Source organism: Arvicanthis niloticus, chromosome 17, assembly GCF_011762505.2.
Source record: "Arvicanthis niloticus isolate mArvNil1 chromosome 17, mArvNil1.pat.X, whole genome shotgun sequence".
In the NCBI taxonomy this organism is placed as follows: Eukaryota; Metazoa; Chordata; class Mammalia; order Rodentia; family Muridae; genus Arvicanthis; species Arvicanthis niloticus.
The window spans coordinates 551,774-570,471 of NC_047674.1; positions in this window are offsets into that span (position 1 = coordinate 551,774).

Below are 18,698 nucleotides of genomic sequence, written 5' to 3' on the forward strand. Positions count from 1 at the left end.
TGGTGGACAGTGGGAAGAACATTTATGTTGTGGACAGTGGGAAAGAAGTCCCTGTTGTGGATATTGGGATGACCCCCTTGTGGTGAACAGTGAGAAGGATATTCCTCTGGTGGATAGTGGGGCGAACATCCCTGTAGTGGACAGGGGGAAGGACATCCCTGTGGTGTACAGTGAAGAGGACTTTTTTGTGTTGGACATTTGGGATGACATCCCTGTGGTGAATAGTGGGAAAGACGTTTCTTTGGTGGATAGTGAGGAGGATGTCCCTGTTGTGGGGTGTGCAGAGGGCATCTCTGGGGTGGAGAGTGTTGCAGACATCCCTGGTGTGCAAAGGAGGATGTCACTGTGGTGCACAGTGGTGAGGATATCCCTGTTGTGCACAGGAAAATGTCCCTGTTGTGCAAAGTGGGTAGGATGTCCCAGTGATGAACAGTGAAAAGGATGTCACTGTGGTGGACAATTTGGATGATGTTCCTGTGGTGGACAATGGGAAGGACATCCCTTTGGTGGAAAACAGGGAGGACTTTTCTATGGTGGACTGTATTAAGGATGTTCTTGTGGTGATCATTGGGTAGGATGTCTCTGTGGTGGACAGTGGGGATGATGTCTCTGTGGTAGACAGTTGAAATATGAACTTTTGTTGGACAGTGGGAAAGTCTTCCCTGTGGTAGACAGTGGATAGGATGTCCCTGTGGAGGGCAGTGGGTAGAACATCTTCTTGGTGTAAATTGTGTAGGCCTTCCCTGTTGTGGACTGTGGGGAGGATATTTCTGTGGTGAATAGTGGGAAGGACGTCCTTTTTGTGGACTGTGGGAAGGACATCTCTGTGGTGGACAGTGGGAAGGATGTCCTTGTGGTAGACAGTCCGGTGGGCATCCCTTTGGTGAACAGTGGTGAGAACGTTTCTGTGTTGCACTGGAGAACATCCCAATGTTGGAACATAGGGAGGATTTCCCTGTTTTGGAAAGTGGAGAGGATATCTCTGGGTTGGACAGTGGTGAGGATATCTCTGGTGTGTACTGGAAGATGTCCCTGTGGTGCACAGTCACGAGTACATCCCTGTTGTGAACAGGAGATTGTTCCTGTGGTGCACAGTAGAGAGGATGTCCCTGTCTTGAACAGTGGGAAAGAACACCCCAGTGGTGGACATTGATGAAGACAACCCTGTGGTGGAAAGTGGGGATACATCCCTGTTGGACAGTGGGGTTTATGTCTCTGTGCTAAATGAGGGAAGAATGTAACTGTGGTAGACAATGTGGAGGATGTCCCTGTGATGGACAGTTGTAGAATGTCCCTGTGTTGGACTGTGGGAAGGACAATCCTTTGCTGGACAGTGGGTATTACATCACTGTGGTGGACAGTGAGTTTGAATTCTCTATGGTGGACAGTGGGAAGGATGTCCCTGTGTTGGACAATGAGAAGGAAAACACTGTTGTGGAAAGTGGGAAGGATGTCTCTGTGATGGACAGTGGGGTAAATAGTGGTAAGGACCTTTCTGTGGTGCAATCGAGAACATCCCTTTGGTGGAACTTGCTAAGGATGTCCATGTTTGGAAAGTGCAGAGGACATTTCTGGGGTGGACAGTGTTGAAGATATCTCTGGTGTGCACTGGAAAATGTCCCTGTGGTGCACACTCATGAGGATGACCCTGTTGTGCACAAGAGGATGTTACTGTGGTGAGCAGTAGGGAGGATGTCCATGTTTTGAACAGTGGGAAAGAACACTCCAGTGGTGGACAATGGTGAGGACAATCCTGTGGTTGACAGTTGGGAAATATCCCTGTGGTGGACAGTGGGGTTTACATCTCTGTGGTAGGTGGGGTAAGGATGTCACTGTGGTGGACAATTTGGAGGATGTCCCTGTAGTGAACAATTGGAAGGACGCCACTTTTATGGACGGTGGGAAGAACGTCCCTGTGGTAGACAGTGGAGAGGACATCATTGTGATGGACAGTGGGGAGGATGTCCATGTGGTAGACTCTTGGAAGAATGTCCCTGTGGAGGACTTTGGAAAAGACATCTCTTTGGAGGACTGTGGGAAGAACGTCACTGTGGTGGACAGTGGAAAGGACGTCACTTTAGTGAACAGTAGAAAGGACGTCCCTGTGGTGGACAGTTGAAGGGCATCTCTGTTGTGGAGAGTGGGGAGGATGTCCCTGTGCTGGACAGAGGGGAGGTCATCCCTGTAGTAAAATGTAGTGAGGACATTTCTGTGGTGCACTGGAGAACGTCATTTTGGTGGACTGTGGGAAGAATGTCCCTGTTTTGTAGATTGCAGAGGACATCTCTAGGGTGGACTGTGCTGAAGACATCCCTGTTGTACACTGGAAGATGTCCCTGTGGTGCACAGTCATGAGGATGACCCTGTGGTGCACAGTGAGGAGGATGTTCCTGTTTTGAACAATGGGAATGAACACCTCTGTGGTGGACATTGGTTTGGACCCCCCTGTTGTGGACATTGGGGAAACATCTCTGTGGTGGACAGTGGGGTGGGTGTCTTTGTGGCTGATTGATGGGGGAAAGATGTCCCTGTGGTGAAGAGTGCTGAGAAAAATTCTGTGTTGGCCATTTGTGAGAACATCCCTGTGGTGGACATTGGGCAGGATGTCTCGGTGGCTGACAGTTTAGGACATTACCGTGGTGGACAATGGGGATGTGGTTTCTGTGGTGGACATTGGGAAGGATGTTCTTGTGGTGGACAGTGAGGAGGACATCACTGTGGTGGACAGTGTGAAGGACATCTCTATGGTGGACAGTGAAGAGGAACTCTCTGTGTTGGACAGTTGGGATGACATCCCTGTGATGGACAGTGGGAAGGATGTCTTTTTGTGGAGAGTGGGGAGGACATCCCTGTAATGGACAAGCAGAAGGTTGTCCCTGTGGTGAACAGTTTGGAGGATGTTTCTGTAATGGACAGTGGTAAGGACATCCTTGTGCTGGACAGTGATGAGGACGTTACTGTGGTGCACAGGAAAAACGTTATTTTGGTGGACCGTGGGAAGGATGTCCCTGTTTTGGAGAGTGCAGAGGACATCTCTGGGGTGGACAGTGGGGAGGACAACTATAGTGTGCACCAGAAGATGTCCCTGTGGTGCACATTTGTGAGGACATCCCTGTTTTGCACAGGAGGATGTCCCTGTGGTGCACAGTGGGGAGGATGTCCCTGTGGTTTACAGTGGGAAGGACGTCCCTGTTTTTGACAGTTGGGAGGAAATCCCTGTGGTGGACTGTGGGAAGGACGTCTCTGCAGTGGACATTGGTGAGGGAATTTCACTGTGGTGGACAGTGGTGATGATGACATTGTAGATAGTGGGGGGGACGTTCCTGTGGTGCACAAGAAAACATCTGTTTGGTGGACAGTGGGAAGGATTGGCCTGGAATGGAGAGTGCAGAGGACATCTCTGCGATGGCCAGTGGTAAGAACATTTCTGATATGCACAGAAGAATGTCCCTATGGTGCACAGTAGAAAGGATGTTCCTGTGGTGAACAGTGGGAAGCATTTCCCAGTGGTGGACATTGGTGAGGGTGACCCTTTGGTAAATAGTGGTAAGAATGTCCCTTTGGTGGACAGCAGAGAGAACCTTTCTGTGGTGGACAGTGGGTAGGATGTCCCTGGGATGGAAAGTGGGGAGGTAGTCACTGAGGTGGTCAATGAGAATGATATCCCTGTGGTATAGAGTGGTGAGTACTTCACTGTAGTGCACACTGAGGAGGACATGCCTGTGGATTACACTTTGGAGGACATCCATATTGTGGACTATGGGGAGGACCTCCCTGTGGAGGACGGTTGGGAGGACTTCCCTGTGGTGGACAGTGGGATGGATGTCCATGAAGTCGACAGATGGAAGGACTTCCCTGTGGTGGACAGTGGGAAGGACATTCCTTTGGTTTACAGTGGGAAGGACATCCATGTTGTGGACTGTGGTGAGGACCTCCCTGTGGTAGACAGTAGGAAGGATGTTCCTGTAGTGGACATTGGTGAGGACACCCCTGTGTTGGACTGTGTGGAAAACATCCCTGTGGTGGAAAGTGGGTGGACGTCCTTTTGGTTGACAATGGGGAGTATGTCCCTGTGGTAGAGAGTTAATGGATGTCTTTCTGGTGGACAGTGGGAAGGATGCCCCTGTTGTGGATAGTTGTGGAGATCCCTGCTGTGGACAGTGGAGAGGACTTCCCTTAGGTGGACAGTGGGGAGTACGTCCCTGTGCTGGACAGTGGGCAGTATGTTTTGTGGTGGACAGTGATGACGATGTTTCTCTGTGGCAAAGGAGAACTTCCCTTTGGTGGACATGTGGAATGATGTCCCTGCCTTGGAGTGTGTGGAGAAAATCTCTGGTGTAAACAGTGGTGAGGATATCCCTGGTGTGCAAAGGAAGATGTTCCTGTGGTGCACAAAGGTGAGGACATCACTGTTTTGCACAGGAAGATGTCCCTGTGGTGCACAGTGGGGAGGATGTTCTTTTGGTGAACAGTGAGAAGGATATTCCTGTGGTGGACAGCTGGGAGGACCTCGCTGTGGTTGACATTAGGAAGGACCTCCCTGATGTGGCTAGTAGGTAGGACGTCCATGTGGTGGACAGTAGAAAGGACATACCTATATTGGACAGTGGGGAGGACTTTATTGTTGTGGACAGTGGGAAGGACATCACTGTGGTGGACAGGTGGGAGGACCTGTCTTTGGTTGACAGTAAGAAAGTTGTCCCTGTGATAGATAGTGATGAGGATATCTCTGTGGTGGACAGTGGACAGGACATCATTGTTGTGGATATTGGTGAGGACCTCCCTGTACTGAATATTCGGAAGGACTTCCCTGTAGTGAACAGTGGAAAGTATGTTTCTGTGGTGGACAGTGGATAGGACCTCCTCCTGGTGGAAAGTGGAAAGGACATCACAGTGGTGAACAGTGGTGAGCACGTTTCTGTGGTGGACACTGGTGAGGAAGGTTCTCTGGTGCAAAGGAAAACATCTGTTTGGTGGATAGTGGAAAGTATATCTCTTTGGTGGACAGTAGAGTGAAACACACTGTGGTGGACAGTGGAAAGAACATTTATGTTGTGGACAGTGGGATGGAAGTCCCTGTTGTTGATATTGGGAAGGACCTCCTTGTGGTGAACAGTGGGAAGGATTACCTCGGGTAGACAGTGGGAAAAACATCCCTGTGTTGAACAGGGGGAAGGACATCCCTGTGGTAGACAGTGAAGATGACTTTTTTGTGTTGGACATTTGGGATGACATCCCTTTGATGAATAGTGGGAAAGACGTTTCTTTGGTTGATAGTGGGGAGGATGTCCCTGTCGTGGAGAGTGCAGAAGACATCTCTGGGGTGGAGAGTGTTGCTGACATCCATGGTGTACAAAGGATGTCCCTGTGTTGCACAATTTTGAGGATATCCCTGTTGTGCACAGGAAAATATCTCTATTGTTCAAAGTGAGTAGGATGTCCCAGTGGTGAACAGTGGAAAGGACATCCCTGTGGTAGACAGGAGAGAGGACATCACTGTGGTGGACAGTGGGAAGGAGGTCCCTGTGGTGGACATTGGAAGGACATATATGGTGTGGACTGTGGGAAGGACGTCCCTGTTGTGGACATTGGGGAAAACCTCTTGCTGGACAGTGGGAAGGATGACCCTTTTGTGGACAGCAGGGAGGACTTACCTGTGGTGGAAAGTGGGAAGGACATCCCTGTTATGGTCTGAGGGGAGGATATCACTGAGTTGGATAGAGGGAAAGAAGTACCTTTGGTGGACAGCAGGGAGGACCTTTCTGTTTTGAATTGTGGGAAGGACATCCCTGTTGCACACAGCGTGGAGGACATATCTGTGGTGGACAGTGGGGAGGACGTCACTGTGGTGGACAGTGGGAAGGATGTTATTGTGGTGCACTGGAGAAAGTCTTTGTGGCGCATAGTTAGAAGGATGTCTATATGGTTGAGAGTATGGAAGACATCTCTGTGGTGGACAGTAGTTAGGAAATCCGTGTTGTTCCCAGTAAGGAGGATGTCCCGGTTGTTTACAGTTAGAAGGACTTCACTGATTTTGATAGTTGGGAGGACAACCCTGTTGTGCACAGTTGGGAGGATGTCACTGTGATGGAGATGAGGGGATTTCACTGTGTTGGACAGTGCAGATGACAGCCTTGTAGACCATAAGAACAACATTCCTGTGTTGCACAAGGGAATGTCTCTTTGGTGGACAGTGAGAACGATGTCCTTGTAGTGGGGAGTTCAGAGTATATCTCTGGGGTGTACAGTGGTAAGAACATTCCTATTGTGCACAGGAGGATGTCCCTGAGGTGTACAGTGGGGAGGACAGCACTGTGGTGGACAGGCAGAAGAATGTTCCTGTTGTGGACAGTGGGGAGGACCTCCCTGTGATGGACAATGTGTAGGATGTTCCTGCGGTTTACAGTGTGGAGCACATTCATGTTGTGGACAGTGTTGAGGACGTCCCTGCAGTGCACATTGGTGAGGACAACCATGTTGTTTACAGTGGTAAGGATGTCCTTGTGGTACACAGGAGGATGTCCCTGTGGTGAATAATGGGAAGGACATCTCTATGGTGAAGAGTTGAAAGGACATCCCTGGGATTTACAGTTGGGAGGACCTCCCTGTGGTCGACAGTGGAGAGGACGTTTCTGTGGTGGACAGTGGAAATGACATCCTTGTGATGGACAGTAGAGAGTACTTCTGTGTGGTGGACAGTGGGAAGAGGTCCCTCTGGTGCACAGTTGAAAGGAAATATAAGTTGTGGACAATAGGAAGGAAGTCCCTGTTTTAGACATTGGGAAAGACCTCTTTTTGGAGAACAGTGGGAAGGGTGTGATTCTGGTGGACAGTGGGGAGGACATCCTTGTGGTGGACAGTGGGAAGGACATCCCTGTTATCATCTGAGGAGAGGATATCAATGAAGTGGACAGTGGGAAGGACGTCATCTTGGTGTACAGCAGGGAGGACCATTCTGGTTTGAATAGTGGGAAAGATATCCCTGTTGTAGACATTGGGGAGCACATCTATGTGGTGGATGTTGGGGAGGATTTCACTGTGATGGACAGTGTGGAGGATGTTACTGTGGTGCAACGGAGAATATCCCTGTGGTGCATAGTTGGAAGGATGTCCATATGGTGGAGAGTGCGGAGGACATCTCTGTGGTGGACAGTGGGTAGGACATCCCTGTTGTGCACAGGAAGATGTCCCTGTGGTGCACAGTGGGGAGGATGTCGCTGTTGTTTTCAGTGGGAAGGATTCGCTGTGTTTGATAGTTGGGAAGACATCCGTGTTGTGGACAGTTGGGAGGATGTCGCTGTGTTGGAGAGTTGAGAAGATTTCACTGTGGTGGACAGTATGGATGACGGCCTTCTGGACAGTAAGGACAACATTCCTGCGTTGCACAAGAGAATGTCTCTTTGGTGGACAGTGAGAATGATGTCCTTGTAGTGAGGAGTGCAGAAGACATCTCTGGTGTGGACAGTGGTAATAACATCCCTGTTGTGCACATGAGGATTTCCCTGTGGTGTACAGTGGGAAGGACATCCGTGTGGTGGTCAGTGAAGAGGACTTCTCTGTGGTGGACCTTTGAAATGACACCCTTGTGGTCAACAGTGGGAAGGACATCACTTTGGAGGACAGTGGGGAGGACATCCCTGTAGTGAACCGGCAGAAAAATGTCCCTGTGGTGGATAGAGTGAAGGAACTCTTTGTGGTGGAAGTGGGTAGGATGTCTCTGTGGTTTACACTGCAGAGTATATTCTTGTGTTGGACTGCGGTGATAACTTCCATGCAGTGCATATTATTGATGACAACCATGTTGTGGGCAGTGGTAAGGATGTCCTTGTAGTACACAGGAGGATGTAACTGTGGTGGAGAGTGGGAAGGACATCAGTTTGATGGACCATGGAAAGGACATCCCTGTGGTGGACAGTTGGGAGGACTTCCCTGTGGTGGACAGTGGGGAGGACATTTCTTTTGTGGATAGTGGGATGGATGTCTCTGTGGCGGAATGTGGGGAGGACATCACTTTCGTGGACAGTGGGGAGGACATTTCTGTGGTGGAAAGTTGGAAGAATGTCCCTGTGGTGGATAGCAGGGAGGACATCTCTGTGGTCTGCAGTGGGAAGGACATCTCTATGGTGGACAGTGGAAAGAATATTCCTGTGGTGCACAGTTGTGAGGATGTCCCTGTTGTGCATAGGAGTATGTCCTTGTGGTGCAAAGTGAGGAGGATGTTTCTTTGGTGGACAGTGGGAAAGACATCCATGTGGTGGAGTGTGGGGACGTCTACTCTGTAATATCTGTAGGATATCCCTGTTTTGCACATAGATCAGGATGTCCCTGTTTTGCACAGGAGGATGTCCCCATGGTGAACAGTGGGAAGGACATCACTGTGCTGGACATTGGTGAAGATGACCCTGTGGTGGACAGTTTTATGGATGTCCTTGTGGTACACAGGAGGACATCCCTGTGGTGGACAGTGGGAAGGACCTCACTCTGATGGACAGTGGGGAGGAAATCCCTGTGGTTGACAGTTTTGTGGACCTCCCTTTGGTGGACAGTGTGTAGAACATCCCTGTAGTGGACAATGGGGAGGACATCCCTGTGGAAAACTGTGGGAATAATGTCCATTTTGTGGACAGTGAAAGATGTCCATGTTGTGGACAAGGAGAGTATGTCACTATGGTGGACAGTGGGGTGGACCTCCCTGAGGTGGACATGGGTAGGATATCTCTGTTGTGAACATTGGGGAGGACATTTCTTTGGTGGACTGTGGTAAGAATGTTCCTGTCATGGACAGCGTAAAGGACTTCTCTGTTGTGTACAATGGGAAGGACGTCCCTCTGGTGGACAGTGGAGAGGATATACCTGTGGTGGACAGTGGAAAGGACGTTCTTTGGTGGAGAGTAGGAAGACTGTCCCTGTGGACAAGAGAAGGGAGGACCTCACTTTGGTGGATGTTGGGAAGGACCTCCCTGTGGTGAACAATGCAAAGTATGTCTTTGTGGTGCACAGTGGTGAGGACATCCCTCTTGTGCACAGGAGGCTGTCCTTGAGGTGGACAGTGGTGAGGACCACCCTCTGGTGGACTGTGGGTTAGGACGTTCCTTTGGTGGACAGTGGGAAGGACGTCCATGTGGTGGACAGTGGGGAAGATGTCTGTGTTTTGGACAGTGGGAAGGACGTCGCTGTGGTTGACTGTGGGGGAGGAACTCTTTGGGGTGGACAGTTGTGAGGATGTCCCTGTGGTGGACAGTGGGTTGGACCTTTCTGTTGTGGACAGTGGGATGTTCGTCCTTGTGGAAGACAGTGGGGAGTACATCCCTGTTGTGTACAGTGGGATGGATGTTTTTGTAGTGGAGAATTGGGAACTTATTTGTGTGGTAGACAGTTAGGAAGATGTCCCTGTGGTAAACAGTGTGAAGAAAGTTCTTTTTGTGGACAGCAAAGGCATGTGGTGGACAATTGGAAGGATGTCCCTGTTGTGGACAGTGGAGAGGACTTCCCTTTGGTGGACAGTAGGGAGTATGTCCCTGTGGTGGACAGCGGGGAGGACGTCTGGTGATAGACAGTGGTGAGGAGGTTTCTCTGGTGCAAAGGAGAATGTCCCTTTGGTGGACATTGGGAATGATGTCCCTGTCATGGAGAGTGCTGAGAACATCTCTGGGGTAGACAGTGTTGAGGACATCCATGGTGTGCTCAGGAGGAAGTTCTTGTGGTGCACAAGGATGAGGATATCCCTGTTGGGCACTGGAGGATGTCCTTGTGGTGCACAGTGGGGAGCATGTCTTCGAGGTGAACATTGAGAAGAAGTTCCGTGTGGTGGACAGCTGGGAGGAACTCTCTGTGGTCCACAGTGGAAAGGACCTCCCTGTGGTGAACATTGTTTAGGACATCCCTGTGGTAGACAGTGGGGAATACGTTCCTTTGGTGGAGAGTATGGAGGAGGTCCTGTGGTGGACAGTGGTGAGGACATTTCTCTGGTGCAAATGAGAACATACTTTGGTGGACATTGGGAATAATGTGCCTGCCGTGGAGTGTGTGGAGGACATCTCTGGGGTAGACAGTGGTGAGGACATCCCTGGTGTTCACAGGAAGATGTTCCTGTGTGCACAAGAGTGAGGACATCACTGTTGTGCACTCGAGGATGTCCCTGTGGTGCAGAATGGGGAGGATGTACTTGTGGTGAAAAGTGAGAAGGATGTTCCTGTAGTGGACAGCTGGAAGGACCTCTTTGTGGTGGACAGTAGGAAGGACCTCCCTGTGATGGACAGTGGGTAGGACATCCATGTGGTTGACAATGGGGAGGACATCTTGTTTTGAACATTGGGGAGGATGTTACGGTTGTGGACAGTAGAAAGGTATCCCTGTGGTGTACAGCAGGGAGGACCTCTCTGTGGTTGACTGTGGGAAAGATGTCCCAGTGATGGACAGTGATGAGAATGTTTCTGTGGTGGACAGTGGATTGGATGTTTTTGTGCTGGACAGTGTGGTGGACATGCCTGTTGTAGACAGTTAAGGGGACCTCCCTGTGGTGGTCAGTGGGAAGGACATCCCTTTAGTGGAGAGTGGGGAAGATGTTTCTGTGGTGGACAGTGATGAGGACGTCCCACTGGTGGACAGTGGTGAGGATGTTCCTCTGATGGATACTGTGGAGAAAGTTTCAGTGGATGTAAGTAAAAAGGACATCCCTGAGGTGTACAGTGGAGAGTAATTACCTGTTTTTTATAGTAAGGAGGACATCACTGTGGTGGACATTGGTGAGAATGACCATGCGATGGAAAGTGGTAAGGATGCCCCTGTGGTGGACAGCAGGGAGAACCTCACTTTGGTGGACAGTACGAAGGATATTCCTGTGGTGGACAATGCAAAGTATGCCCCTGTGGTGCACAGTGGTGAGGTCATCCCTGTTGTGCAGAGGAGGATGTCCTTGTCGTGGACAGTGGGGAGGACAACACTCTGGTGTACTGTAGGGTAGGATGTCCCTGTGGTGGAAAGTGGGAAGGATATCCGTGTGGTGGACTGTGGGGAAGATGTCCATGATTTGGACAGTGGGAAGTATGTCCCTTTTTTGGATAGTGGGAAGAATGTTCCTGTGGTGGAATGTTGGGAGGAACTCCTTGGAGTGGACAGTTGGGAGGATGTCCCTGTGGTGAACAGTGGGTAGGACATTTCTGTTGTGGAAAGTTGGATGGACATCCTTTTGGAGAGAAGTGGGAAGTGTGTCCCTGTTGTGTAGAGTGGAATTGCTGTTTCTGTAGTGGACAGTTGGGAACATATTTGTGTGGTGGACAGTTAGGAAGACGTCCCTGTGGTAAAGAGTGGGAAAGAAGTCCTTTTTGTGGACAGTGTAAGGATGTCCATTTGGTAGACAATGGGAAGGACATCACTGTTGTAGACAGTGGGGAGTTTCTCCCTGTGGTGGACAGTAAGTAGGAGGTCCCTGTGGTGGACAATGGGGAGGACATTTATGTTTTGGACAACTGAGAGCACATTACTGTGGTAAACAGTGTAAAGGATGTCCCTGTTGTGGACACGAGGGAGAAACTCTCTCTGGTGGACAGTGGTAAAGATGTCCCTGTGAAAGACAGTGATGAGGATGTTTCTGTGGTGGACAGTGGAAAGGACGTCCCTGTTGTGGACAGTGGTGAGGACCTCACTGTTATGGATATTGGGAAGGATGTCCCTGGGGTTAACAGTGGAAAAGATGTTTCTGTGGTGGACAGTGGAGAGGACCTCCTCATGGTGGAAAGTGGAAAAGACGTCACAGTGGTGGACAGTGGTGAGGATGTTTCTGTGGTGGTCAGTGGTGAGTAAGTTTCTCTGGTGCAAAGGAAAACGTTACTTTGGTGGACAGTGGAAAGTACATCTCTGTGGTGGACAGTAGAGAGAAACACACTGTGGTGGACAGTGTGAAGAACATTTATGTTGTGGAAAGTGGGAAAGAAGTCCCTTTTGTAGATATTGGGAAGGAAGTCCTTGTGGTGAACAGTGGAAAGGATATCCCTCTGGTGGACAGTGGGGAGGACATCCCTGTGGTGGACAGGGGCAAGGACATCCCTGTGGTGGACAGTGAAGAGGACTTTTCTGTGTTGGACATTTGGGATGACATCCCTGTGGTGAATAGTGGGAAAGATGTTTTTTGGTGGATAGTGGGGAGCATGTCCCTGGCTTGGAGAGTGCAGAGGACATTTCTAGGGTGGAGAGTATTGCTGACATTTCTGGTGTCCAAAGGAGGATGTCCATGTGATGCACAGTGGTGAGGATATCTTTTTTGTGCATAGGAAATTGTTCTTGTTGTGCAAAGTGGGTAGGATGTCCCAGTGTTTGAAAAGTGAAAAAGCTGTCACACTGGTGGACAATTTGTAGGATGTCCCTTTGGTGGACAGTGGGAAGTCCGTCCCTTTGGTGGACAACGGGGAGGACAACACTATTGTGGACTGTATGAAGGATGTCCTTGTAATGGTGACTGGAAAGTATGTCCCTGTTGTGGACAGTGGGGAGGATGTCTCTGTGGTGGACAGTTGAAAGATGTACCTTTGGTGGACAGTGGGAAGAACATCCCTTTTTCAGAAAGTTGGAAGGACATACCTGTGGTAGGCAATGGTTAGGATGTCCCTGTGGAGATCAGTGGGTAGAACGTCTCTGCAGTAGACAGTGGGAAGGAATCTCTGTTGTGGACAGTGGGGACAATATTTCTGTGGTGGACAGTTGAAATGACGTCCCTGTGGTGGACAGTGGAGAGGACCTACCTGTTGTGGAGATTGGGAAAGATCTCATGTGGTGGAAAGTGAGTAGTACTTTCCTGTGGTGGACACTGGGGAGGATGTCTCTGTGGTGGACAGTGGAAAAAACATCCCAGTTGTGGACAGAGGGGAGGACAACCCTGTGGTGGACAGTGGGAAGGAGGTCCCTGTAGTGGACAGTGGGATGGACACTTATGTTGTGGACTGTGGGAAGAACATCTCTGTTGTGTACATTGGGAAAGAACTCCTTGTCATGAACTTTGGAAAGAATGTACCACTTGTGGACAGATGGGATGGTGTCACTTACGTGGACAGTGGGAAGGACATCCCTGTGGTGAACAGTGGGGAGGACATATCTGTGGTGGACTGTGGGAAGGACATCCCTGTTGTGGACAGTGGGGAGAATGTCAGTGGTTTTGACATGGTAAGGACATCCCTGTGGTGAAAAGTAGAGAGGACCTTTTGGTGTTTGAACAGTGGGAAGAATGTCCTTGTGTTGGACAGTGGGGAAGACATTTATATTGTAGATTGTGGGAAGGACGTCCATATTGTGGACATTGGGAAGGACCTCCGTGTGGTGAACAGTGGGAAGCATGTTCCTCTCTTGGACAGTGGGAAGAAACATCATGTGGTGGATAGTGGGAAGGACGTCTCTGTGGTGGACATAGGTGAGGACATCATTTAGTGGACATTGGGAAGTACATTCCTGTTGTGGACAATAGGGTGTACCTTTCTGTGGTGGACAGTGGGAAGAACATGCCTGTTGTAGACAGTGCTGAGGATGTCCCTTTAGTGGACTGTGGAAAGAACATCCTTCTGGTAGACAGTAGAGAGTACTTCCCTCTGGTGGTCAGTGGGAAGGAGGTCACTGTGGTGGACCATGGAAAGGGCATGCCTGTTGTGGACAGGGCAGAGGACACCACTGTGGTGGAGAGTGGAAAGGACATACCTGTTCTGGACAGAAGAGAGGACTTCCCTGTGGTGGACAGTGAGAAGGAGGTCCTTGTGGTGGATATTGGAAGGACATATATGTTGTGGACTGTGGGAAGGGCGTCCCTGTTTTGGAAATTTGGAAAGATATCCTTGTGGTGAACTGTGGGAAGAATGTCCCTCTTGTGGACATTGGGGAAGAACTCCCTGTAATGGACAGTGGGAAGGTTGTCCCTGTGGTGGAGAGAGGGGAGGTCATCACTTAGGTGCACAGTGGTAAATACATCCCTGTGGTGGATAGTTGATAGGACCTCTCTTTTGTGAAGAATGGGAAGAAGGTCCCTGTGGTGAAGAGTGAGAAGGACATTTATGTTGTGGACTGTGGGAAGGATATATATTTTGTGGACATTGGGAAGGACCTCCATGTGTTCTACAGTTTCAAGCATGTCCCTGTGGTGGACAGTAGGGAGGACCACCATGTGGTGGACAGTTGGAAGGACAACCCTGTGGTGGACAGAGGAAAAGACATCATTGAAATGGACATTAGGTAGTACGTTCCTGTTGTAGACAGCAGGGTGTACCTTTCTGTGGCAGACAGTGGGAAAAACATGCCTGTTGTGGAAAATGTGGTGGACATCCCTCTGGTTAAAAGTGGAAATGACTTCCCTGTGGTGGATCATAGAGAGGACTTCCCTGTGGTTGACAGTTGGAAGGAGGTTCCTGTGGTGGACATTGGAAGGACATATATGGTGTGGACTTTGGGAAGGACGTCTCTGTTGAGGACATTGCAAAAGAACTTTTGGTGTACAGTGGGAAGGATGACACTCTTGTGGACAATGGGGAGGACATACCTGTGGTGGAAAGTTTGAAGAACATCCCTCTTATGGTCTGAGTGGAGGATATCACTGAGGTGGACAGATGGAAGGATGTCCCTGTTGTGGACAGCAGGGAGGACCTTTCTGTTTCAAATTGTGGGAAGGACATCCCTGTTATAGACAGTGTGAAGGACATCTCTGTGGTGGACAGTGGGGAGGATTTCACTCTGGTGGACAGTGGGGAGAATGTTACTGTGGTGCACTGGAGAACATCCTTGTGGTGCATAGTCAGAAGGATGTCAATACGGTGCAGAGTGTGGAGGACATCTCTGTGGTGGACAATGGTTAGGACATCCCTGTTGTGCCCAATGTGGAGGATGTCCTTGTCTTTTACAGTTCAAAGGACTTCACTGTGTTTGATAGTTGGGAGGACATACCTGTTGTGGACAGTTGGGAGGTTGTCAATGTGGTGGAGAGTTGAGAGGATTTCACAGTGGTGGACAGTGCAGATGCCGACTTTGTAGATAGTAAGAACAACTTTCATGTAGTGCACAAGAGAATGTCTCTTTGGTGGAAAGTGTGAAGCATGTCCTTGTTTTGGGGAGTACAGAGGACATCTCTGGGGTTTGCAGTGGTAAGAACATCCCTGTTGTGCACTGGAGGATGTCCCTGAGGTGTACAGTGTGAAGGACGTCAATGTGGTGGACAGGCAGAAGGATGTTCCTGTTGTGGACTGTGGGGTAGGACGTCCCTGTGGTGGACAGTGGGAAGGACATCCATGTTGTGGACTGTGGCGAAGATGTCCGTGTTGTGGACAGTGGGAAGGATGTCACTTTGGTGGACAGTGGAAAGGACATCCATGTGGTGGACTGTAGGGGAGGAACTCCTTGGGGTGGACAGTTGGGAGGATGTCCCTGTGGTGGCCAGTGCATAGGACGTTTCTCTTTTGGACATTGGGATGGACATACTTGGGGAGGACAGTGGGGAGTATGTCCCTGTTGTGTAAAGTGGGATGGATGTTTCTGTAGTGGACAGTTGGGAACATATTTGTGTGGTGGACAGTTAGGAAGATGTCCATGTGGTAAACAGTAGGAAGAAAGTCTTTTTGAGGACAGCAAAAGGATGTCCATGTGGTGGACAATGGGAAGGACGTCCCTATTGTAGACAGGGTTAGGTTCTCCTTGTGGTGGACAGTATGTAGGATGTCCCAATGGTGGACAATGGGGAGGACATTTATGTTTTGGACAACTGAGAGGATGTTACTTTGGTGGTCAGTGTGAAGGACGTCCCTTTGGTGGACATCAGGGAGGACCTCTCTGTGGTGGAGAGTGGTAAAGATGTCCCTGTGAAAGACAGTGATGAGGATATTTCTGTGGTGGACAGTAGAAAGGATGTCCCTGTTGTTGACAGTGGTGAGGACCTCACTGTCATGGATATTGGGAAGAACGTCCCTGTGGTGATCAGTGGAAAGGATGTTTCTGTGGTGGACAGTGGAGAGGACCTCCTCATGGTGGAAAATGGAAAGGACTTCACAGGTGTGGACAGTGGTGAGGATATTTCAGTGGTGAACAGTGGTGAGGAAGTCTCTCTGGTGCAAAGGAAAACATCCCTTTGGTGGACAGTGGAAAGTACATCTCTGTTGTGGACAGTAGAGAGAAAAACTGTGGTGGACAGTGGGAAAAACATTTATGTTGTGGACAGTGGGAAGGAAGTCCCTGTTGTGGATATTGGGAAGGAAGTCCTTTTGGTGAACAGTGGGAAGGATATCCCTCTGGTGGACAGTGTGGAGGACATCTCTGTGGTGGACAGGGGGAAGGACATCCCTGTGGTGGACAGTGAAGAGGACTTTTCTGTGTTGGACATTGAGATGACATCCCTGAGGTGGAGAGTGGGATAGACTTTTTTAGTGGATAGTGGGGAGTATGGACCTGTCGTGGAGAATGCAGAGGACATCTCTGGGATGGAGATTGTTGCTGACATCCCTGGTGTGCAAAGGAGGATGTCCCTGTGCTGCACAATGGTGAGGATATCCCTGTTATGTACAGGAAAATGTCCCTGTTGTACAAAGTGTGTAGGATGTCCCAGAGGTGAATAGTGAAAAGAATGTCACTGTGTTGGACAATTTGGAGGATGTCCCTGTGGTGGACAGTGGGAAAGACGTCCCATTGTTGGACAACAGGGAGGACTTCTCTATTGTGGACTGTATGAAGGACATCCTTGTGGTGGTCAGTGAGTAGGATGTCCATGTGGTGGAGAGTGGGGTGGAAATCCCTGTTGTGAAAGGTTGGGTGGACCTCCCTGTCGTGAAAAATATGTAGAAAATCCCTGTAGTGGACAGTGGAGAGGACATCCCTGTGGTAAACTGTGAGAATAATGTCCATTTTGTGGACAGTGGAAGGATGTCCATGTTGTGGACAAGGGGAGTATGTCCCTATGTTGGACAGTGGGGAGGACCACCCTGTGGTGGATATGGGTATGATGTATCTGTGGTGGACAGTGGGTAGGTTATCCCTGTTTCGTAAGTGGAGATGACATCCTTGTGCTGGACAGTAGGAAGGACATCTCTGTGGTGGACATTGGGAAGAATGTCCCAGTGGTGGACAGCAGAAAGGACCTCTCTGTGTTGTTCAATGGGAAGGACGACCCTCTGGTGGACAGTGGAAAATACGTTCTATGGTGGACAGTGGGAAGACTGTTCCTGTGGTGGAGAGCAGGTAGGACCTCTCTGTGTTGTACAGTGTGAAGGACATCCCTGTTGTGGACAGTAAAATGATGTCCCTTTGTGCACATTGGGGAAGATGTCCCTCTGGTGAACAGTAGGAAGGACATCCTTGTGGTAGAGAGTTGTGAGGAGGACCCTGTGGTGGACAGTGGTAAGGAAGCCCCTGTGGTGGACAACAGGGAGGACCTCACTTTTGTGGACAGTGTTAAGGACTTCTCTTTGGTGGACAATGCAAAGTATGTCCCTGTGGTGCACAGTGGTGAGGACATCCCTGTTGTGCAGAGGAGGATGTCCTTGTGGTGGACAGTGGGGAGGACCACACTCTGGTGGACAGTGGGAAGGACATTCATGTGTTGGACATTGGGGAAGATGTTTGTGTTGTGGGAAGGATGTCCCTTTGGTGGACAGTGGGAATGACGTCCCTTTGGTGGACTGTGAAGGAGGAACACCTTGGTGTGGACAGTTGGGAGGATGTCCCTGTGGTTGACAGTTGGTAGGACCTTTCTGTTCTGAACAGTTGGATGGACATCCTTGTGGAGGACAGTGGGGAGTATGTCCCTGTTGTGTTCAGTGGGATGGATGTTTCTGTATTGGACAGTTCGGAACATATTTGTGTGTTGAACAGATAGGAAGACATCCTTGTGTTAAACAGAGGGAAAAAGTCCTTTTTGTGGACAGTGAAAGGATGTCCATGGGATGGACAATGGGAAGAATATCCCTATTGTAGACAGTGGAGAGGTTCTCCCTGTGGTGGACAGTAAGTAGGACGTCCCTGTGGTGGACAGTGTGGAGAACGTTTCTGTTTTGGACAACTGAGAGGATGTTACTGTTGTGGATATTGTGAAGGATGTCCCGCTAGTGGACAGCATGGAAAACCTCTCTGTGGTGGACAGTGGTAAAGGTGTCCCTGTGATAGACAGTGATGAGGATGTTTCTGTGGTGGAAAGTGGAATTGACGTTCCTGTTGTGGACAGTGGTGAGGACCTCCTTGTCGTGGCTATTGGGAAGGATGTCCCTGTGGTGCACATTAATGAAGATATCCCTATTGTGCACAGGAAAATGTCCCTGTTGTGCAAAGTGGTTAAAATGTCCCAGTGGTGAACAGTGAAAAAGATGACAGTGTGGTGGACAATTTGGATGTCCCTGTGGTGGAAAGTGGGAAGGACATCCCTTTGGTGGATGACAGGGAGGACTTCACTATGGTGGACTGTATGAAGGACATCCTTGTGGTGGTCAGTGGGGAGGATTTCACTGTGGTGGACAATGGAGAGGATGTATCTGTGGTGGACAGTTGAAAGATGTACCTATGGTGGACAGTGGGAAGAACATCCCTTTGGTGGACAGTGGGAAGGACATCCCTGTGGTAGACAGTGGGTAGGATGTCCCTGTGGTGGACAGTGGGAAGGACATCACTATTTTTGACAGTGGGGAGAATATTTCTATGGTGGATAGTTGAAATGACGTGTCGGTGGTGTACAGAGGAGAGTACCTACCTGTGGT